Raw genomic sequence first — 24,024 nt, 5'->3', positions numbered from 1 at the left:
CAAGCTGGAAATTGAAGGACAAATACTACATGAACTCTCTGATATGAAACAAGCAGACCAAGCTGTTTCAGAGAGCTAGAGACTGGAAGATAGGCTTAAAGGAATTTGTGGGGGAGGGGATGTTTGCAAGCTGATGCCTACATGGGTGAAGTCTATGAGAAGCTGGAGGCAAGTATTTATAGAGGGAAGGGATAAGATAGGGGTATAGGGCTACATTTGGGTGGGGCTTTGTGGGCTTGAGGCAGACTAGGGTTGGGAGGATGGGTCAGATGGCCCAAGGAATTGGGGGGAGAATTGGAGGGAGCAGTTTAATATGGGAGATTATCAGGTAAATGTTTGAAGCTATAATGTTGAGAAAACTCTTCAGAAAATATAATAAGAATTACATGTTTAAGGTCCTTAAGGGGGATCTTCTGGTACAGGGGCAAGCTTCTAGGGAGCGTGTGGGTCTCATTTTGTCATAGTGTGTTATATCATTGGGTGGAGACCCATACAATGAGTGTAAAAGTGTACCCACATCCTGGGGAGACCTGATGTTCCCAAGTAGAGGGAATTGTGTTTCTTGAGAGAATTGGTGGCTCCCAATTAGTTAGGGCAGTCTACTATGCCAAGCCTTCAGCATTGTTGCAGTATCTGTAAATCTGGTCCCTCAAGTAGTGAAGATTAATTGTGACTGTGGGCCCTGAGGGGAGGGGGAGAGAGGTATAGAATAGAAGGAAGCAGGGCAACTGGGGGGCAATGGAAGTGCTCCACAAGATTATGCAATGATGGGTATAGGACATTTAACTTACACCAAAAGTGTATAAAAGTCTATAAACTAAAATGTAAACCATAATGTAAACCAAAATGGAACCAAGTTTGAAAGCTATATTTCAATATCTGTACATCAGCTGCAGCAAATATAACATGAACATGTAAAAAGATCATTGCTGGGGGAAGGGGAAAAGGGTTTGATGTTGGGTATATGGGAGTTCCCTATATTGTGTATGTGAGTTACTGTGATCTAAAACATTTTCTAAAAATTAGAAAAATAAAGAAAGGATATAGACACTGAGGAAGAAATGAAAGAAAGTGCCTTGCCACTGTACATACAGAGCAACACCTATTACAATGATAAAAGGCAAAATGTTTGAAACAAAGTTTTATAATATTTTACATTTTAATACACCAATTCATTTTTACTTTAGTATTTCTAAATTATTGTGTATTCTATTTCTAAGCTTTAAACCCATCACTGTATTTCAATTTCCTATTAATTGAATTTGGCAATATATTAGGTTTCATTGCTGAAGAAAATTTGGACCACAGAGAGGTTCAACTATCGCAGTGGAGGAACATTGGTGTGGGATGTTATTGATGGGGGGCACATGAGTGAGGGGGAGTTCTCCAGGGCTTGTATATAGGGGACATAAAAATGTTCTGATACATGTTGGATATTTTTATAGTAGTTACAGTTACAAACATCAACAGAAGGAGTGCTGAGTTCCTACCCAGGGGAGCTCTGTCACATTCCCCAATGGAACAGCAACAATCCCTCAAGTGCAACGGCAAAGACCAACAAGGAAGGATGGTCCAATAATGAGCCCTTTATACTGATGACTATGCTTATGAACCTGTGTGCCTGAAATATGAACTGGCTTAGAGCTGCAGGGTACCTAAGAGTTACCTCATGAAAGCCTCGATGCTGCGTAAATGTGGCCACTCTCTAAGCCAAACACAGCATGTAAATGTATTACCTTCCCCCCAGCATGGGACATGACTCCTGGGGATGAGCCTCCCTGGCCCCAAGCGATTACAGACAATCACTAACTGCTGATGCAACTAGAAAGAGACCTTGAATAAAAGGGTCAACTCAGACCAGCAGAATATCTCAGCCTATATGTATAATCAAGTGATAAAAATGACTTTTTGACCTTGAATAAAAGGAGGAATTGGAAAACACAAATGAGTTTATATGGCTAAGAGTCTTCAAAAACGAGTTGGGAGGTCATCAAAAGGGTCACACTTATGCACACCTCAGCAGGACCCCAGAGAGAGCCAAAGTAGATGCAACCCTAGGTGCTGGTTCTGAAGGCTATGGAGATCCACAGGGTATATGGTCATGGCAGGTTGATTTGGAGTTCTGTCCCATGTCAGAGGGCCCTTATTTGGACTTTGTGCTCCTGAGTGTGATAGAGCTGGACTCAGATGTGACCTTCCTACACATGCCTCTTCTTTCACTTTCACTGAACCTGTGGTTGGTGCTAGGGATGGTGCATGCTTAGGGGTCTGGACTGCCCATGTGCCAGCTGGACCTTGAGCCTCAGTAGAGTTGGGACTCCTACTTTTTGGTTCTTTGGACTTAGCCAGGCCAGCTAACAGAGATGTGAAGATGGTAAACACACCAGGGAATCAAAAGTGCCAACAACTGCAAGCAGAGGAATTGCATTCATCATCCATGGAACATAAGCCCCCTTTTGATCTAGAGGTGTAATGGACATCACCATCCCAGGGTCCACAGGATGGAGGAATAAAATATGGATTAGAGTGGGCTTACTGACATTTTACTATAAAACTATTGTGACTAGTAATAGAAGAACTTGGAGCATTGAGGTGGAGAATGTGACCACAGTAGTTGCTGAGGGCAGTGAGAGGGAAGAAGGGATGTGATGTGGGGGCATTTTGGGGACTTTGAGTTGTCCTAAATGATACTGCAGGATCAGATGCTGGACTTTATATATCCTGCCATAACCTATTGAATGTATGGGGGGAGAGTGTGAACTACACGTAAACTATTATGTATGTGGTGCAGCAGTGTTCCCAAATGTGTTCACCAAGTGCGATGAGTATGCCACAATGATGGAGGAGGTTGTTGGGGTGGGAGGAGTGGGGTGTGGGAGTTGGGGGTATACAGGAACCTCTTATATTTTTTAATGTAACTTTACTTTGTGTGATGTATATATCTTCAAAAATATATAATTTACAAAAATGATGGGGTGGGGGTGGGGAGTGGGGTATATGGGAACCTCATGTTTTTTAAAATATTTTTTAATGTAGTGTTCTTTGTAATCTATTAACTTTAATTTAAAAAGTGTAAAAATAAAACAAAATGGATCAAGAACCTAAACATAAAAGAGACAACTATAAAGCTGCTAGAAGAAAATGTTGAGAAACATCTTTAAGATCTTCTGGTAGGTAATACTTTCTCAATCTTATACCTAAAGCACGAACAATGAAAGAGAAAATTGATAAATGGGACCTCCTCAAAATTAAACACTTTGTCCTTATAGGACTTTGTCAAAAGGGTGAAAAGGCAGCTGAATCAATGGGAGTAAATATTTGATAAGGGTTTAATATCCATGATATATAGAGATCATACAAGTCAACAATAAAAAGTCAAACTGCCTGATTAAAAAATGGGCAAAAGAATTCAAAAGACAATTGTCCAAAGAAGAAATACAAATGGTGAAGAAACACATGAAAAATGTTCAACATCACTAGCAATTAGGGAAATGCAAATCAAAACTATGAGATATTATTTCACACCTATTAGACTGGCCACTAGTAAAAGTTGGAAAACTGTAAGTGTTGGAGGTAGGAACACTTATTCACTGTTGGTTAGAATGTAGAATGGTACAGCCACTGTGGAGGACAGTCGGGCAGTTTCTAAGGATGTCGAATATAGACTTACCATGTGACCTGGAAATACCATTACTAGGTATATACCCAGAAGAATTGAGAGCAGTGTAACGAACAGACTTCTGCACACCCATGTTTATAGCATCATTATTCACGATTGTTAAAAGCTGGAAACAACCCAGATATCCATCAACTGATGAATGGGTAAACCAATTGTGGTGTATTCTCCCAATGGAATAGTATGCAACCATAAAAAGAAATGTGGAAACATGACAACATGGATGAACCTGGAGGACGTTATGTTGAGTGAAGCAAGCCAGATACAAAAGAACAAATACTGTATGATTGTGCTATTATGAACTGAATATATAATGTAAAATTATGGAGGGACGCCTTCTCCCAGGGGCTCCAGGCACCCTCTGCCTGCCCTTCTCCCCCAGTAGCTGGGATCCTAGGCCCTCCCTTCAACAACAGGTGCTTGCACCCGGAGCCCCTGCACGCTGGCTTTGCGCTTCCTCCCTCAGCAAACACTTCAGCTCTGGACGAACCCCACGTCCCCCTGGGAAGCTGCGTGGAGGAGAAAGTCCCCAAAGGACCAGCCGGCCCCGCGGGGCGGCCCCACCACCGACTCCACGAGGCCCAGCGCCTCTGGCATCCGACTCCACGGTGTGGGGACTGGCTGGTCCAGGGGCCCGAGGCTCCTGGTCTGATAAGGGCTGAGCGCGGGGCTCCCCTCCTCCGCGCACAGGGCACTTCCCCGCCGCCCACAGCCAGAGCAGCCTTGATCGCAGTGCTGAGCGCGCGGATGTGAAAGAAGAGCCCGTGCCCCGTCACTGCATCCCCAGACCAGAGCCAGCTCCAGGCCAGTGGACTCAGAGGGACCCCGGCCCCCCTCCCTGACGGCTTGGACCGCGGTGTGGCCCCGCGGCCCTGTCAGCGCCTGGCTCTGGCCCGGAGGCGCTGAGCAGGCGGGTCCCCCCAGCTCTGCCTCCAAGGCAGGGGAGTCTCGGCTGGACCCCAGGGTCGGGGGCTGCGCCAGTCCGGGCGGGGCTTTCTCTCCAGGAGAAAGGGCCCCTCAGGACAGGCGGGGGCTTACTGGGCCCCACCCGCTCCCCCAGCCGGCTTTCCCTCCCCACCCCTCCAGAGGCAGCCCCAAGGGAGAGTCCAGAGAACCTCGGAGCCCGTGGCTGGCCCCGCCTCCCCCACTGCCTGCAGCAGGCCCTCCGCGCTGGCCCCTCCTGCAGGGCCTCGGTTTCCCCCTGGAGCTGGTCAGGGGAGGACCGCCTCCTGCTGGGTGAGGAGAGGGAGGCGTCCTCAGCCTGCGAGCACCCTCTGGGTGCCACTTGCGGCCGCCGCAGGATTGACAGTAACTGAGGACCAGAGAGATGCCTGAGCCCAGCCTCTGCCTCCAGGCTCTGCTCCCAGGCCGGGGTGGGGAGAGCGGGTGGGGGGCGAGGGAGTGCCGGGTCCTCATCCCAAACACCCAGACCCTTCTGGTAACATGCTGTTAAGCAAAAACGCAGCGATTTTGAGGGTCCTAGAGGTCCCCTGTGAGGGTCTGGGGGAAATGGGCGCCTCGTTTAGCCCCCTCCCACCCCGCACAGATCCTGTGACTCCCCCTTGCAGTTGTGAACAGCCCCGCAGTGCTGCAGGTCACAAAGGGGCCACGTCAGCCTCATGGCCGTCATAATAACCGGCCCCCGAGCGGCGGAAGGGGGCGAGCAGGCAGTTGCGGCTGGTGCCCAGAGCCAGCCGCTGTCTTGCTTGGCGCCCTGCGCGGGTGTGTGGTGAGGTCCTGCGTGTCTAGGCTAGAGATGCGGGCCGGCGGCCGCTGAGCACGCACAGAGGCGGAGGTAGCGCCTGGAAGAGACTTTGGTGGACTTGCTGGGCCTGACTCCAGGCTTCCAGAGCGACCAGACAGATGGGGAGCCGCGCTCCCCGGGCGCCTGGGCCAGCGCCCTTATGGCTGCTGTTGCTGCTCCTGCAGCTGCAGGTGTTGAGCATGGGGGGCAGACCCCATCACGTTCGGAGCGGGAGGGGCGCGTGGCTCCAGAATTCAGTGGATTTGGGAACCTGCCAGCCCTCCTTGGATCTCTATTTCGTCCTGGACAAGTAAGTTGCTGGGGGCGCCTGATGCACTGGGGGGGGGGGGGAGAGGGGGCGGGGGGGGGGTGTTATTGGAGCAGGTCCAGACTCCACAGGGGGTTTCTGCCCGGGTCCAGGGCCTGGGGAGACCCTGTCTTGTGGGCGCTGCGGGAGGCCCAGGGGTGAGTCGCAAGAGAGGTGGCTCTGAGAACGCCTCGTTTCCCGAGGCAGAAGGATGCTCCAGGCTTTTGTGTCCAGATACTTTTCCTTTGGCAGTTTCTACTGAGAAATAGGCTAAGCTGCAAGGCAACCAAGACGTTCATCTGGGGTCCTGAATGGCAATTCGGGAAGCAGAGAGTCAGGGAGCACCCCAAGTAGTGTTATGTTGTGGCATTTCCAAGCAAGAGATTTCAAAGAAAAAGATGAGCACCAAAGTTGACTGTGGCTGGAGGATGTTTGGGGTTGTTAGGAGTTAGCTGAGTCCTTTCATTGCACTTTGCTTTTCGGTGTGGGGAAGCCCCTGAGGTTTTGAGGAGCCTGTGCGTGAGGGTTTGTAGACTCGAGTGGTTTGTGACACCTGAGACTGGCCTACGAGTCACCTCTGCGTGGCCTCCTGACTCCATTTGAAATCTCTTGGCTGTCAAATTGTTTTCTTTTAGTTCTTTATAAGGAAGGGAACATAAGCCACCACAATGTTTCTGAAGCTTCTGTCCCTTCTTTTAAGTGGCCTCCAAGTGGGCTGATCTTTAGTCTAGAAGACTTCTGTCTCTACAGGGTCCCAAAGCAGGGTCCCAAAGCAGGTTCATGGCTTTCTTTGGGTATTTTAAGTGTCGCTGGTGCTTGGAAAATCCTTTGCTTTGCTTCTTCTGGTGGCTTTGCTTCCTTCTTCACAGTCACTTTCAGGAGCAGCTGGTGGGTCTGCTTGTGGCCTTGGCCCCTGGGCAGTGGCTCAGGTGCCTCCTGGCCCCTGTGAGGTTGTCCTTCCAAAGAAGGAAAGGGAGGTGCAGGGTCAGCCTTGGAGAGATTGTCTTGCTTCTACCTTCAGCTCCTCCTGTTGGGTTGACAGTGAACTTTGCATTCATTGAAGAGTAATGGAAGTGCAACCAATGGTAATTCTGCTGGAGCACTTTACGGTTTCACCGTGGTTGTCTTCTTTCATCCTCCAAACAGCCCTGGAATGGAAAGGGGCAAAGGGGGGTGTCCATCCAATTCTGGGTGGGAGGGGTGAGGCCCTAGGGGTGAGTGAGGGACCCAGGGTCAAGTGATGGAGGCAGATCTTGGAAGAGAATCCCTTCTTCTGCCTAGTGGGGGACTTCTGATACACCCTGGACAGGTCTCGCCTGGTTGACGCCCCCTTGGAGAGTGGATCAGGGTTGGAGGACGGCTGGATCTGGAGGGGATGACAGCCTCTCTCGTTTAGTCTTTCTGGAAAGGGCAGTGAGGCCAGAGGGCCCCCTGTGGCTGGGCAGCCATCCTACTGCTCTCCCAGGCTCTGCTGTTTGGCCCAGTGGGGGCACAGCCCAGCCAGGGTTGGAAGAGGAGCTCTGGCACCAGGGGTGTGTGAAATCACATTAACTGAGCACTTACTACATGCTAAGCAACATACTGGACACTTTAGTCCCTGATAACTGAGGGAGTGTGTTCAATTCCCCTCTTTTAGGATGATGCAACTGAGGCTTGGAGGGGCTAATTGGGTTGGTCAAGGCCACATAAACCTAGTATGCATTTATATTTCCTTACTGGCTAATGATGTAGACACTCTTTTCATATGCTTATTTTTCATTTGTGCATCTTCTTTGGTATGTTCAAGCTTTTGCCTTTTGTTTGACTGAGTTTTTTATGCTTCTGTTGTTGCATTGTAAAAATTTCTGTATATTTTAGACATTAAACCCTTATTAGTCTATGATTTGCCACTATTCTCCCATCTTGTAAAATATTTTCAGTTTTTTTAATACTGCCTTAATGAATTAGTTTTAATTGTCATGAAATGGAACTTACATACTGTTTCTTTTGTTGTTCATACTTTGGCATCATATCTATGACTCCATAGCCAAACAGTATATCATAAAGATTATTTTCTTCAAAGAGCTTTGCATTTTTAGCCATTATAATTAGGACCTTCATCCAATTTGAGTCAATTTTTATATATGATATGAGGTAGGAGTCTACCCTCATTCCTTTGCAAGGGGATATCCAGGTTTTAATGATGTCATTTGTTAGAATCTAATCTTTCACATATGTGTGTTACTTACATTTTTGTACAAAATCAATTTGTCCATATATGTTTGGGCTTATTTCTGTACTTTCAATTTTATTCCAGTGGTCCAACTATGCATTATCATTAGGCCAGTTCCACACTGTTTTGATTACTGTAACTTTGTAGTGTATTTTGAAATTGGAAAACAGTGTTCTTTCAACCTAATTCTTCTCTTTCAAAATTGTTTTGTTATCTGAGGCTCCTTGCGGTTCTATGTGAATTTGAGGATCAGCTTTTCCATTTCTGCAAAAATGGCTGCTGTAATTTGACAGTGATTGTGTTGGATCCATAGATCATATTGGGCAGAATTGACATTTTGGCAATATTAACTCTTTCAATCCATGGACATGGGCTTTCTCATGCCACACATTTATGCCTTCTTTAATATCTTTCAATGGTCTTTTGTAATTTTCACTGTAAAAGTTTTTTACATTCTTGCTTAAATTTATTCCTAGATATATTATTCATTTATATGCTATCATAACTGGAATTGTTTTCCTATTTTTGTGTTTAGATTGTGCATTGTTAGTATATAGAAACATAATTGATTTTTAATGTGCTAAACATGTACCCAGTTGCTTTGCTGAATTTGTTAATTCTAGTAGTTTTCTTATGGATTTCCTTGGCTTTTCTAATTAAAAGACAACATCATTTGCAAAATAGATAGTTCTATTTCTTGATTCCAATTTGGATACAGTTTATTTCTTTCCCTTCTTAATTGTTCTGGCTAGAACTTCTAGTACAATATTGAATATTGAATAGCATGATTAAAATGGGCATTCTTATCTTGTTTCAGATTTTAAGGGGAAAGCTTTCAGTTTTCATCATTGAGCAAGATGTTAGATGTGAGATTTTCTTTTTTCTTTTTTGTCTTTATATTTTTTTAATGTTACATTAAAAAAATATGAGGCCCCATATAACCCCCACTCCCTCACCCCACTCCTCCCCACATAACAACAACCTCCTCTATCATCATGAGACATTCGTTGTACTTGGTGAATACATCTCTGAGCACCACTGCACCTCCTGGTCAATGATCCACACCATAGCCCACACTCTCTCACAGTCCACCCAGTGGGCCATGGGAGGACAAACAATGTCCGGTAACTGTCCTTGCAGCACCACCCAGGACAACTCCAAGTACCGAAAATGCCCCCACATCACACCTCTTCCTCCCACTCCCTACCCCCAGCAGCCACCATGGCCACTTTCTCCACTCCAATGCCACATTTTCTTTGATTACTAATTACAATAGTTCATGAATAGAATATCAGTAATTCCACTCTAATCCATACTCTATCCCTCCATCCTGTGGACCTTAGAATGGTTGTTTCCACTGCACATCTATATCAAGAGGACACTTAGATTCCACATGCATGCTGGATGCAATTCTCCTGCTTTCAGTTGTAGGCACTCTTGTCTACTTGGTGTGGTGGTTTACCTTCTTCACCTCCTTGTTGGCTGAGTGGGTAAGTCCAATAAACCAGAGTGTAGGAGTTGCAAGTCTGTTGAGGCTCATGGCCTGGCTATCACATGGTCAGTCCAGAGATTCAGGTTCCTTGGGTATACATTAAACCCCAGCACCAACTACAGTTCCGGTAAAAGTAACAGGAGAGACTTGTGGACAAAGATCACATCTGAGTCCAGCTCCATCACACGGAAACACAAACTCCAAAGTAGGGCCAACTGACATGGCACTGAAGTCCATCTGCCATGATCATAGAACCTGTGGGTCTCTGTAGCCCTCAGAAGAACCAGTACCTGGGATTGTATCTACTTTATCTGTCTCTGGGACTCTGCTGAGGTGTGCATAAGGGCAACCCCTCTGATAACCTCCTGGCTCTTTTTGGAACTCATAGCCATATAAACTCATTTGTCCTTTCCATTTCTCCCTTTTATTCAGGTCAAAAAGCATTTTTAACTCCTGCTATTACATGTAGACTGAGATATTCTGCTGGCCTGAGTTGACCTTTTTATTTAAGGTCATTTTCTAGTAATTGACCTTTATCATAAAGAAAAAGTTCCCTTCTAATTCTCGAATTCTAAGTGTTTTTATCAAGAAAGGGTGCTGTTTTTTTTTCCAAGTGTGTTTTCTCCATCCATTTAGATGATCATGTGTTTTTGTTTCCTTCATTCTATTCGTGGATTGATTTTCATATATTGAACCAGTCTTGAATTTTGGGATCTATACCACTTGGTCATGGGTACAATCTTTTGTCACATGCTGTTGGATTCAGTTTGCTAGCATTTTGTTAAGGTTTTTGGCATCAGTATTCACAAGGGAACTTGCTCTGTAATTTTCTTTCCTTATCAAACTTTGGTATCCAGGTAATGATGGCCTTATAGAATAAATTATAAAGTGTTCCTTCTTTTTGAATGCTTTGGAAGGATCAGGGAAGGATTGGTGTTATTTTGTACTTGAAGTATTGGTAGAATTAAATATTGAAATCATCTATTCAGACCTGGGATTTTGGTGGATGGTTCTGTTTATTCAGTGTCTTTATTTGTTATAGATGTGTAGAGATTTTCTCTTTCTTCTTGAGTCAGTTTAGGTAGTTGATGTGTTTTTAAGACTTTTTCTAATTGGCCTTGGCCCTCTAATGTGTTGGTATAAAATTGTTTAGAGTATTCTTTTATAATTCTTTTTATTTCTATAAAGTCAGTAATGACATCACTATTTTATTTTGATTTTAGTTATTTGTATACTTTTTCTTGACACTGTAGGTAAAATACAGTCCTTTTTGTCAAATTATCATAAACCCAAGTTTATTTGTGTTCATTGCCTCAAATTGTTTTCCATTCTCCATTTCATTAATCTGTGGTCTAATATAGAAATTATTTCCTTCCTTCTGGTAACACTGAATTTATTTTGCTCTCACTGCTGCATCAGGATGTGAAGTCAAGTTATTGATTTGAGAGTTTTCTCTTCTTTTTCATGTAGGAATTCATAGCTATAAATTTCCTTTTCAGCACTGCATTCATTCTATCCCATGAATTTTTGTATGTTGGCTTTAAAAAATCTTTCTAAGTATTTTCTCTTTTTTTTTCTTCCCTTTTAATTAAAAAAAAGTTACATTAAAGGAATATAAGGTCTCCATATATCCCCTAGCCCCCTCACCCCACTCCTCCCACATCAACAACTTCTTTCATCATCATGGCACATTCATTGCATTTGGTGAATACATTTTGCAGCCCTGCTGCACCACATGGATAATGGTTTACACTCTAGTTTACACTCTCCCCCAGTCCACCCCGTGGGCCATGGCAGGACATGCAATGTCCAACATCTGTCCCTGCAGTTCCACCCAGGACAACTCCAAGTCCTGAAAATGCCCCCACATCAGATCTCTTCTTAATTTACTCTGTGATTTCTTTTTCAACCCACTGGTTTTGAAGAGTTTGTAGTTTCATTTCCACATATTTATAATTTTTCCAGTGATCCTTCTGGTATTGATTTCTAGCTTCATTCCATTGTGTGCCAAGAAGTTACTTTGTATGATTTTCATTTTTCAAAATTTACAAGTCTTATGCCCTAACATATGGTCTTCCTATGGAATGATCATTGTGCACTTGAAGGATGTATGTGTTCTGTGTCATTGGGTAAATTGCCCTATATGTGTCTCTTTGTTCTAAGTGGTATATGGTGCTATTTCAATTTTCTATTTCTATGCTGATTTTCTGTCTCAATGTTTTATCTACTATGGAAAATGGTGTGTTGAAACTATTATTATAGAACTGTCTATTTCTCCTTTCAGCTCTTTCTACTTTTTCTTCATGTATTTGGGCCCTGTTGTTATGTGCATATATGTTTTATAATTGTTACATCTTCTTTTTTAGTTGACTCTTTTATCAATATATAATAACCATCTTTGTTTCTTGTAAGAGTGTTTGCTTACCATATATTTTTTCTGATATGGAAGATATCAGATATCCATCTTAGCTCTCTTTGGGTTATAATTTGCTTGGGGCATTCTTTTTCATTTTTTCACTTTCAACCTATTTGTGTCTTTGGAATAAAAATGAGTCTCTTGTAAGTGCATATAGTTGGATCATGCTTCTTTATTCTTTCTGCCAATCTCTACCTTTATATTTGAGAGTTTAATTCATTTACACTAAGGTATTTATTTAAAAGGCAAGACTTCTAACATTTTGCTACTTGCTTTTTGTATGTCTCATACATTTTTTGTCCCTCCTTTGCTCCATTATTATCTACCTTTTTTGCTAAGGTGATCCTTTATCGTGACCCATTTTGAATCACTTCTCATTTGCATTTGTGTAGATAATTTGGACATTTTTGTGATTAACATATGGATCACATTTGACATAATGGATCCTTTATAGTTTATTTTCAATAGTTTACACATAATCTTTTCCTATTTCTCTCCTTCCCTATGTTACTTTTATTGAAATGTACTTCTAACATGTGTGCTCTATAATGTATCATTATGGTTGGCTTTATGCATTTGAACTTTAAGCCATATAATAAATAAAAGATTTTTTTACAAATGACACATGTAGTAATATTGACATTTACATTTAGCCATATATGTACCTAAAGCACAGGTCTTTATTTTTCAAACAGCTTGGAATTGATGTCTAGGGTTCTTTCCTTTCAATGGGAAGGAGTTCCTTTAACATTTTTATAAGGCATGTCTATTTGTAATGAACTTCCTCATTTATTTGGAAATATCACAGTTTCTCCCTCATATTTGAGGAGCACTTTTACAGATATATTAGTTTCATTTGACAGTCATTTGTTTCTTTCAACTCTTTAAATATTTCATGCCATTGCCTTCTGTCTTCCATATATTTGAATTAATCTTACTAAGCATCCCTTTTACAAGATGTATCACTTCATTCCTGCTGTTTTCAAGATTCTCTTTTTATCTCTGGGCTTTGCCATTTCCACTAAAATGTGTCTTAATGTAGATCTCTTTGAATTTATGTTTCATGAAGTTGATTGAGCTTTTTGGATTAGTTTATTTCTATCTTTGATCATATTTGTGACATTTTTGGCAATTATCTCTTTTAGCATTCTTTCTACCCCTTTTTCTCTTCTACCTCTGGGATTCCTATGACATATGAATTGGTACATTTGATATTGTCCTACCATTTCCTTATACTCTCTTCACTTTTTCATTCTTTTTTCTTTCTGCTTCTCAACTTGCATAATTTCAATGGTCTTATCTTTTCGTTTGCTGATCCTTTCTTCTTGTTTCAGTCTGTTCATGCTATTGAATTTTCCTCATGTTAGAATAATTTTAGTTCAAGAATTTCTATTTGATTTCTCTTTATAATTTCTGTTTCATGATTGAAATAATAATTTTGTTAATACATTCTTTTCCTGGTTTCCTTTAGTTCATTTGTCCTCTTAAGAGAATTGATCTATGATCTTTGATTAATAATCCAAGTGACTGGGTTCCTCGGTTAAAAGATTCTTTTGAATGCATTTTTCCTGCAAGTGAGTCATACATTCCTCTCTCCTTGCATTTTTGTAATTTTTGGTTGAGAATTGGACATTTTGAGTTTTGAGTATTGTGGTCACTCTGCAGGCTAGCTATTGCCTTCCTCAGTCTGCCCGATCAAATACAAGACAAAAAAGTGATGGGGTAGAATAATAAGAAAAAAAAAACATACCCCCACCCCTTCCAAAAATGTCTGCCACCCTTAATTCTCTAAGTAGATGCCAGTGGAAAGCTGGAAGCTATTGTTGCCAGGAAAGCCAAAATCAAGGCTTGTGTCTCTGCAGGTCCTTCATGACCCATCCACCAGAAAATACACACAAAAAGAGAAATGAAACTGTGTTAGTCAGGGTTCTCTAGAGAAACAAAATCAATAGTAGATATCTGTCAATAGTATGCAATTTTATAAGATTCTCTTACATCACCGTGGGGTTGCACACGTCCAGGTTCCACAGGCAGGCTGCAAAGCATGGCTCTGATGAATGTCCAATGAAGGTCCTTGATGAGTTTCTGGGAGATGTTGGCTGTCCAAAGACTAGATGGGAAATTCTCTCTGAGTGCTGAATCACTTCCCCTTTTAAGGCATTCAACTGATTGGATAGTGTCACTCATTGCTGACAGAAATCTCCCTGACTGATGTAGATGTAATCAGCTATCTATGCAGTAAAGTCAGTGGTGACTAAAGTCCATAAATACCCTTTTACTACAGTTAGCCCAGTGCTTACTTGACCAAACAACTGGGTACGATTACCAGGCTGAGTTGACACATTAGCCTAACCATCACAGATACCCACCAAATATAAAGATGCTTGGATCTTTACCTCCAGCAGATGCTGTTTGAGACCAGAACCCCCTTCTGCTGAGTGGGACCAGACTGAACTTAGCATGTGTGCTTGTGTCTCAGGATTTCCCAAACTGACCTTGACCTCCAGCCAGACTTTTGGAGGCTGATGTTTCCTCTGCCCACAGTGACTACAGCCAGCTACTCCTAGAATCTATGACATGTTTCCACAGCTGTTCCACCTCCACTGCCAGCACTGCAGGCCTCATGGTTTCTAGTCTTCATTACAAAAACTGAATTCTTGGCAGTCTTTCCTTACATCCTGAACTCCCATGGTTGTTCTGAATGTCTGATCTGGTTTTGGGGTTACCCCCTAGTTAATTACACTCTCTTTTTCTAGCTCCTTTTTTTTTTGAGGTGGAGGGAAGATTCTTTAATACTTCCTATTTTACCATTTTGCTCCTAATAGCTCTCATTTGGCTTCTTAAAGGAGGGGAGGAAGCCTAGGTATCCTTGGAGGGCAGGGAACAGGGTGAGCAACTCAAGTTGCCTATGGCCCAGATCAGACCCTAGGATTGATGATGCTCTACACGGTCCCTTCCACAAACCCAGTCTATACATTTGCCAGTCCACGATGCTACTGGATTGTGAAAATGGAGTATATGCTGAGCTTGCCAAATAAATCGCCCTTGTATACACATTGCATATCCTCAAGCTGGCATGTGGCCAGAGGTGGGGGCATGTGGCCAGAGGTGGGTGCAGAAGTCTTATCAGGACCACAGTGGACTTCTTAACCCTGGGGAACTAATGTGCCCTATTTCCTGAGCCCAGCATGCATTCACATGGGGGTTGGAGAAGATGATGGGGAGGATATAGGTTGGTGGAAAATATGGTAATTGGCCACATTCCAAACCCATATTGAAAGCAGAGGCCATGACATTTTTGACAGTTTGAGTGGGGAAGTTGAGTTGTGGCCTGGACTGGGGTAAGTGTAAGGAGGAAGTGAATGCCCCTGACTGAGTGTCTGACAACACTGGGTAAATGGCATTACCCTTACTTTGTAGAGAATGAGAGGAGGAGGCTCACGGACTGAAAGTGATCTGTTGACACTTCTAAAAGGAAGACATGGAGACAGAATTGAAACTCTGGAGTGTGCAACTCCAGGACCCAGTCCTAAACCAATGGCTGGGGTCCCTGGGAGCTGCTGATGTGGTCTTGGAGGCAAAAATAATCTGTTAGGGAAGAGGGAGTGGCTCAATCAGTTGGGCTCCCGTCTACCATATGGTGGTAGGCTTGTGAAGGCAGGCTCGCCTGCACGCCGTGGAGAGCCAACCCAGCAAGGTGATGCAACTAAAAGGGAGACAAGCAAAATCATAGAGGAGTGTGCAGCAAATGGACACAGAGAGCAGACAAAAAGCAAGCCACAAAGGGGGGGCAATAAATATAAATAAATGTACAGACACACAGAAGAAAGCACAGTGAATGGATACAGAAAGCAGACAACAAACAAGCTGCAAGGGGTGGGGGGAATTAAAAAGAAAATCTGTTACCTGTGTGGAGGCTCTCTGGTTATCATTCCCATTCAGGGACACCCAGGATTTGGGGAACAGGTGTTTACACTAGATGGACTTGGAAAATGTGGGTGAGCACCTACTGTGTGCCCACTTCCTTGACCAGGGCACCTCTGAGTTCTAGGGAAGGGACTGCATACTGAGGGAAAAGCCTGTGCAGAGGTCCAGAGAAAGCAGATGTCAGGTGGTCTAGGCAGGCCTGGAGCTTAAGGAAGGAAGGGGAGAAAGGAAGAGGAAGAGAGGAGCACAGGCCAGATGGCAAGGACCTGGGGCCATGAATAAGGCTTACTCTTCATCTCAAGGGCATTTGGGGGTCATTGAAAGGAGGCCTTCATCAGAAGTGTGATGGGTCAGACTTGTGTTTTCAAAAGAGCCTTTGGCATCCATGCAGAAAATGAATATGAAGAAGGAAGGATGGAAGCAAGGACTGAAGTGCAAAGGAGAAGTTAGCCCAGACTTCTGCTCCCATGGCTCTGCCCCTGCAGTCATTTTTTCTTGATTTTGTCCCATCTCTGACCCTTTGTGCCAAGGCTGGCAGTGCCTGTACTCAAAAAATTCTCAAAATTCTTGTCAGTTTTGCATGCATTTCAAGAGTGCCCATGCTACCAGATGAAAGGATTTCCCACATATCCTTACTGGATAATCCCATTTCCAAGCCTGACTTCCTCTGAGGTGGCTGGTTGGATGCATGAGTCATACACCTCATCTTTGCAAATTTCAGTTCAACCAAAGCCTCCCGTGGGACCTTGTTCTTGGGAGCTGCCTTCCTCATATCTTGGGGAGGGCCCTAATAGAGCTGTTTCCGTGCCTAATCAGAATACGTTGTCTGGATTGGCTGAGACCTTTCCAAAGCATCAATAGCTGGTTCCTTTTAGACTTGTTTTCCCTCCCTCAGTTTGCTAAAAATAGCAAGGAGATACCAGGCAGCATTTTCCACACTTACCTTGGAAATTTCCTAGCTAAACATCCAAGAGCTCACTTACGAGTTTTGTCTTCCATCCAGCTTAGCTACACAATTTCACCAAGTTCATTGCTACATAATAAGGATTTGCCTTTCTTCCAGTCTCCAAGAACACATTCATCATTTCCTCCTAAGACCTCAGCAGAAGCACTTTTGATGTCTGTATTTCTACAAACATTATGTTCATTGCAATACAAGTATTCTCTAAGTTGATAAGAAACTTTCTCTACACCTTTCAGTTATTTCTGAACCCTCACTAGAAACATTTGTTTGCCAATTTCTCTTTTTTTTATTAGAAAAGTTGTAGGATTACAGAAAAATCATGCAAGAAAAAGGATTCAAATATACCACCCTATTATTAATACCTTACATTAGTGTTTTATATTTGTTACAATTCATGAAAGGATATTTTATAATTGTATTATTAACTGTAGTCCATAGTTTACAATTTGGTTCTCTGCCTGAGTTGTACAGTCCTAAGTTTTCTTTAAAAAATTTAATCTAGTAACATATATACAACGTGACATTTCCCCTTTAACTGCATTCATAATGTAATTCAGGGCTATGAATCAGTGTTGCTAATTACATTCACAATGCAGTGCAACCATCACCACCATTCATTACCAAAACCTTAGGATCAAACCAAATAGAAATTGTATACAATTTACTTTTAATATACACTTTTCTACCAATCTTCTCTTCAAAGTAATCTAGGCTTTTTTTTTTTTTAAATCAATGGCTTCACATTCTTCCAACCCTCACCCATTATCCAATTCTAAAGCCACTTCCATATGTTTAGATAATTTTAAAAGCACCCCACTCCCAGTACCAAAATCTGTCTTGGTTTGCTGACACTGTTGAGGCACACAATGAGTTAGCTTAGAACAGCCTTCTATTGGCTCATGGGTTTCGAAGTCCCACACTAAGGCCCAATCAAGGACACGCTCTTCCCACAGTCTCCAGTATTTGCTGAAGGCGTGCTGTAGTCCCTGAGGGTCCCTGACTGACTTTGCTCTGGGCTGTGAGCCAGGGCCCCACACTGCCATTCCTCCTCAGTCTCCAGCCCTGCCTCCATCAGGCTGGATGGCAACACCTGGAGGAACGAGCCCGGTGCCTCGACCCTGTGAAGAAGGAAGGAATGTTCCTTCTCAGTTGCAGCTTTATCCTTCCAGGTTTCGACCAGAATGAGGCAGGCCCACTCTCGATTCTTTTTGCAGAAAAGGAAAGGCTCAGGTTGTGTGAGGAAAGCCTCGCCTGGGTCTCTGCTGGGTTGGCTGTGCCTGTCCTCAGCCATCGGCCAAGATCCCTGCAGCTGGGATAGCCTCTGCCATTCCAGGGCCCACGCCGAAGCCACCTGGTGGGGGGATAACCCCACAGGCAAGGGAGGTGGGAAGGGATGTCCAGGGCTGCCCCCACCCCCCTCCGCTCTCTGTAGCACCCACAGTACCCACCCACACCCTTTGTCTGCCCACGACGTGGCTCTTTTCTGGCAGTACACAGGCCTCAGAGCACATGCCAGGAGTCCCAACCTGGGTTTCAGGCCAGGCTCTGTGGAATGTGAGCCAGGCCAGCCCCTCTCCATGCTTGGGGATCTCAAGGTCAGGATGTAAAATCCCTCGGTTCTTTCTTAACCAGCTTTCTGTGCAGCTTCCCCATGAGTGCCTTGGATTTGGACAGTCCTGTCGCTTCTTCATCTCTGGGGTTTGCAGCCAAATTTGGGGGGAATTTAACTGAAGGAAGGCCAAAGTATTTCAGCTGGTAAATTCCTTCTTGGACCTGGAGTAGATGATTGAGAAGCAGCTTCTGATAGACTGATGACAGATCTAGAACCTGTCCTAAATTCTCTTCCAAAAGGGGAGAGGTCCTGCCTGTCCTGTTCCTCTCCTGGGGTTCTCTGAGGGTCCCTTCAGCTCCCTTTGGCCTGTGACATGCACTTGGTCCATCTTTTCTTTGAGGCTTCACACAGCTTGCCTCAGGGAGCTACAGCCTGGACCCCCCAGTTCAAACCAGGCCTGAGCCTGTGTCACAGCAGAGATCTAGCCAATGGCCTGAGGCAGTGAGCCTGGAATCTTCCAACAAAATTCTTTCAACCCATGAAATAGGCTGCCATACAGCTTCTCTACAGCCTTGGCTGTGACTTGTAACCCCTTTCTCAGCATCCTTGAGATCCTGGTGTACTGCTGGATTAAGTCAGTTTCCAGGAACTGACCTTAGGAAGGTAGCAGATGCACAAGGATGAACAGAGACAGGCAAGGCAGCAGTTAATCTGTGCTCTCCCTTTCAGAGGGCCATCCAGGTTCTCTTTTTTTCACCTTCTCAGGACCCCTCACAAGGTGACAAGGAGGTACCTGTGGCTGATGTGCAGGTGTGGAATAAAGGGCATTCCAGGGTAAAGGCTGGATGGGATGCCTGGTCCCACCTGCAGCCTCCTGTCCTTTCCTCTGGCACTCATGCCATCCACCACTTCCTGCTGGGAGTTGTCATCTCACTGCCCAAGAAGCATCAGCCTGCTCCAGACAGTCCTAGTAGCCAAATGTTGGGGCCTCTCCCCAAGATGCTTGAGACCTAGCGGCTCACTGGATGCCCCTGCAGGCCAATGGCCCCATGTGGCTTTTCTGGTCTGACCTCAGTATATTCAGGCAGTGGGAAGATCAGGAGGAAGGTACAGGCTTGATGCTGAAACATATTTTTTCCACCCTGTCTTGTTTGCTGCTGGTTTCAGGATTCACAGCTCAGAGAGTGGTTAGTGACCTCACAGGTCATCAGGCTCAATCTCCACCTGGGGATAGAACTGCACTGGTAATCTACCTCCACTCACACATGTCCAGTGCCCAGGGACACATTCTTTACAGAGACACTGCGAAGATAACTCTGAATTTTAGGTCACGTTTCCTTGCATGGACCAACATTTTCATACCCTGCAGGAATGGCCCCATCGAAACTGAAAATTAACCTCCCATCTCCTGACCTCCAGTCCTACCTTCCAGAAGCAGTCACTTGCAAAACCTCTTCTTTTGTGAGCATGTTGCACATTATTCTGATAACATGGTTGTACTGAGTACAGTTTCTTATTAAAGTTTACATATTATCTCTTGAACTCTTCCATTTTCCTAACAGAGTTAAATAATTTCACACTAAGTATTTATTGCTTACTTTGACATTACAATATAAATATTGTTTATAGCTGAGCTATTTATTATAGTGTTATTTAGTTTTTAATTATTTGTTATATTTATTTTTATCTTGTTATTTCAGGGATCTTTTAGTTTCCCATGTTTTCTGATTATGTAGAAGCTTCCCTCTTACATAACTAGCTTCCCAATTTTTTCACAGATATTCTCTTAATTCTCTGAGACTATGAACTGCAGAATTTTTACATTTTATCCCGCTCATTAATTCTTCTGATTTTTTCTGGTTGTTGCTGTAGGTACTGATATTTTGGTCACAAATTATAAGAGCTGAGGTGTTCCTCGAGTGTCTGACCATCTTTGTCCATTCTCATCTAAAAGGGGGGCACGAAAACACTATTGCAGCTCATTGTGCCAGAAGCTTTTTGCTATTCCACACTGTGTCCTTCTCCAGTCTTTGGGTATCCTGTGACTCATTCTACTGGCCATAAGGCCTTGCTTTCTTTCTGTAGTCTAGACCCTCCTTCAAAATCATCTCAAACTGGGAACTTTCCTAGATGGTGTGTGTGAGTTGATGACTCTTGCTTCCTATAAATATTCTTGTAATTGTAATTCTTTTGAAGGCCCTTTTCAGTCAGGGCAAGAAGAAAAGAGTAGAGAGAAGTGTTAGCATTAGCTAGGAAAAGGAGGGGCCTTGTACTTTTTACTGTGGGCTGCGAAGAGTAAAGTCTGTACTGTGGGTGCATTTTCAGAAGCTAGAGCTTTGCAGTCCAGAAGTTGCCCAATGCTAGAGAGGACCCAGAGTGCCTGCACCTCCTGCAAAGGGCAGAGCAGGTGCTTTGTGATTGGAGATGGGTTCTTATCCATGCTAGCCCCAGAAAGTGTGGCCAACGACTTGACCTGCCTGACCCTCAGTTATCCCATCTGTGAAATGATAGTAACACTGGGTCATCAGGTTGTCCTGGAATTCGAAGTCATGCATAAAAAGTGCCTGGGATATAAATACCCCATAAATGATAGTCCTGATATCTTTAGAACCATCTGCCCTTAGTTTCCTCATTGTCTGCTGGCAGTTTTATTTATTTACATTTTTTTAAAAAAGATAAATATATCACACGACTCTTACATTAAAAAATGCAAGTTCCCATATACCACACTCCCCACCCCCCACCCCCACTCCTCCCACATCAACATCCTTTTTTATCAGTAAGGCACATTCATTGCATTTGGTGAATACACCTTGGAGCACTGCCCTGCTGACCGTTTTAGACACAGCCTAGAGGAGGCAGTAAAGAGGGAGGGGAGGAGAAGATTGCTCTTGGTTGTATAGCAATGTCTGTAAACAGGACATTGATAATTGTTTTAGTTTCCTCATTGCTAAAGCAAATACCATACAGTGGGTTGGATTACACAAAAAGCCAGCTAACAGGGAGGTTAAGAAGGTCAACCACCACACCAGGGAGCCAAGAGTGCTTACAACTGCAAACAGGAGAACTGTATCCATCATCCAAGTGGAAGCTAAGCCCCTTCTTGATACAAAGGTGGAGTGGACATAACCATCCCAGGGTCCACAGGAGGAGGAGTGGAGTATGGATTAGAGCAGACTTGCTGATGCTCTATTCTGGAATTGTGATTAGTGATGGAAGTAAATGTGGCATTGAGGTGGAGAAAGTGGCCATGGTGGCTGCTGGGGGTGGGGAGTGGGAAGAAGAGATGTGATGTGGGGGCATTTTCAGGACTTGGAGCTCTCCTGGGTGATACTGCGGGGACAGTTACTGGACATTGTATGTCCTCCCATGGCCCACTGGGTGGACTGGGGGAGAGTATGAACTTAAATGTGGACCATTGACCATGTGGTGCAGCAATGCTCAGAGATGTGTTCACCAAGAGCAGTGAGTGTACCATGATGTTGGAGGCTGTTGTTGTAGGAGGAGTGGGGTAAGGGGGGTGTGGAGTATATGCGGACCTCATATTTTTTTAATGTAACATTGAAAAATAAAGACAAAAATTTATTGGCTGAGAGAGGTCCAAGCCAAGATGATGCTTTCTTCCCGAAGACTGGCCTCCCAGGGCAGGCTGTCTAGGTCTTTGGTCCTGAGCCCCTATGTCATGATGCAATACACATAGCAGCCTCTCCTGGTCTCCCCCTTCTCTTCTAGGCTCTGTTGACTTTTACCTTCCAGCTGCTCCCTTTGTGGCTTTTTCTCTGTGTCCTTACCTAAAGGTCTTCAGTAACAGGATTAGGACCCATTCTGGACCACATACTATCTGAGGCAACCTCATCAACGTCCTTTTCCTCAAGGGTTCATACCCAGAGTAATGGATTTAGTTTCAGAACATGTTTTTTATGGATACAGAGCTCCAAACTGCCCAATGGTACATTAATTGCTGGAAGGGAAAGGAAGGGCCTCCCTGTGGGTTGGTCCCTCTGATGCATGGCATAGGGGAGACGTGAATGGTCACAGATCCAGGGAGAGAGCCAGCAGGGAACAAGGAGGCCTGGGGCCAGCCTTGCCCCCATGACTTACCTCTGCAGGCCCTCAGACTGCAGGCCTGCATGGAACCTAGGCACCAGCCACTTCCCTCCATAACTTGAGTCATGCCCAGCTCCACAAAGCTGTACACAACAGATCTATGGACATGCAAAGACCTTGAACCCAGGGGAGATACATAGATATGAGCAGCTTCCCACCTGGCCAGAAGGGGCTCTGAGCCTCAGCCTCCTCCAACCACCTCACTTCTTCCAGGCACTGAACACAACCTGGAGAAGCTTCTCCATTTACTCAGAGGGAGAAAGAGCCTGAAAGTGTGGGTGGGAGGGCCTGTGGCTTTCCCCGCTGGTCAGCACCTGATAGGCTCAGCCAGCCAATCCATCACCCCCATTCCTGGCCCTCTCGGCTCCTCCAGTGTCCACACCTCTGTCTGCCTGGGGCTGACTTGGCTTCAGCACTGGAAGGTCCCAGTCCAGGAAGCTCCTCTGACCTGGGCAAATGGGCTGGGGGCGCCCCCCTGCCCTGCTCACCAGATGCACTGTGGGGCCTGAGGGCTGCTGCTCTCCAAGGCTGTGTCTGGGAGGGAGGCACCTGTTAGAGAGGCTGCTGGAATTGGGGGACAGGTAGAAACTCTGCTTGCCCGACAGGGCACCTCATCCCCCTGACCCATGCCCTCTTTTCCTCAGGTCGATGTTTGTGGGAAAAAGCTGGAGGAGCATTTACATCTTTGTTGCTGACATCGTGAATAAATTAAAGAAGTATGGCTTCTCCGAGCTGCGGGCCCCTTGGGCTGTGGGAGCTCGGCCCCGGCCAGGCAGAGCACACATCCCTTGGAGCCTCCAGGGGCCTGCACGTCCCTCGGGTGGGAGCCCTGAGCCCAGGGCTCTGAACCAGAGCAGAGGACAGATGGACAGATGCCAGTGGACACCCCCTGTGGTGGCCGAGGGGTGGTGCCAAGGGGGAGGAGCTCAGTAAAGTCCATCCATGGCCAGGACAGGGAGGTGGTGACCAGCTCCCCAGAGAGGGCTAATTGCTGGAGGAGGGGTGATGGGGGAGGGAAGATGGGGGAGGGAAAGGAGGGACAGAGCTACAAGAATATCACAGTAGAAGGGAGACACCTCAGAGATGCGAGTGCAGGTCTCGATGTCACTGCAGGTGTGTGTAGGTGTGTGCAGGTGTGCACATGTGTGTGCAGGTAGGCGCATCTTCTGGGGTGTTGGGCTCTAGGGGTGGGCAGAATGCCATCCTGGCACCCGCTCTTGCGTGAAGCCTCCAAGTCCTTCACTCAAGTTGTCGGCACTGCCTGGTGGGGAGTGGACCCAGACGTGAGACATGGTGGGGAGGGGGCGGCTGGGCTGTGGCCTGGCCTGGCTGCGTGGGCATGCGGCTTCCAGCTGTGAGTGGCCTCTCATGAGTGGGTGCTTCCTCACAGCCCGAAAATGCGGATTGCCTTCATCACGTTCGACTCTCAGGGCTACGTGTCCATGGACCTCACGTCAGACGAGTAAGACCCCCTGATGCCCTCAGCAGACCCGGAGGCCCCCCAGGGCAGTGAGGAATGAGCCCCAGCATCAGGCTGGCCCTCACCCAGGACCCAGGTTCCTTGGGGATGCCTGGCACCTGGCACTGTCTCCCCCAGTGTTCTCTCCTCACCCCTTCCCCTGTCTCC

The 24,024-nt window shown here is 45.2% G+C and overlaps 1 long non-coding RNA gene across 1 annotated transcript; it reads left to right on the top strand.

Moving 5' to 3' along the window:
* Window positions 1–5,633: 5,633 nt before the first annotated feature.
* On the top strand, window positions 5,634–23,871 carry LOC131278997 (uncharacterized). Its single transcript, XR_009186342.1, has 3 exons — window positions 5,634–5,730; window positions 23,042–23,113; window positions 23,788–23,871. It is a non-coding gene; the product is annotated as an uncharacterized lncRNA (long non-coding RNA).
* The last annotated feature ends 153 nt before the right edge of the window (window positions 23,872–24,024 follow it).

Source organism: Dasypus novemcinctus, chromosome 6 (assembly GCF_030445035.2).
Source record: "Dasypus novemcinctus isolate mDasNov1 chromosome 6, mDasNov1.1.hap2, whole genome shotgun sequence".
Classification (NCBI taxonomy): domain Eukaryota; kingdom Metazoa; phylum Chordata; class Mammalia; order Cingulata; family Dasypodidae; genus Dasypus; species Dasypus novemcinctus.
This window is presented reverse-complemented; position numbering and strand designations above follow the sequence as displayed.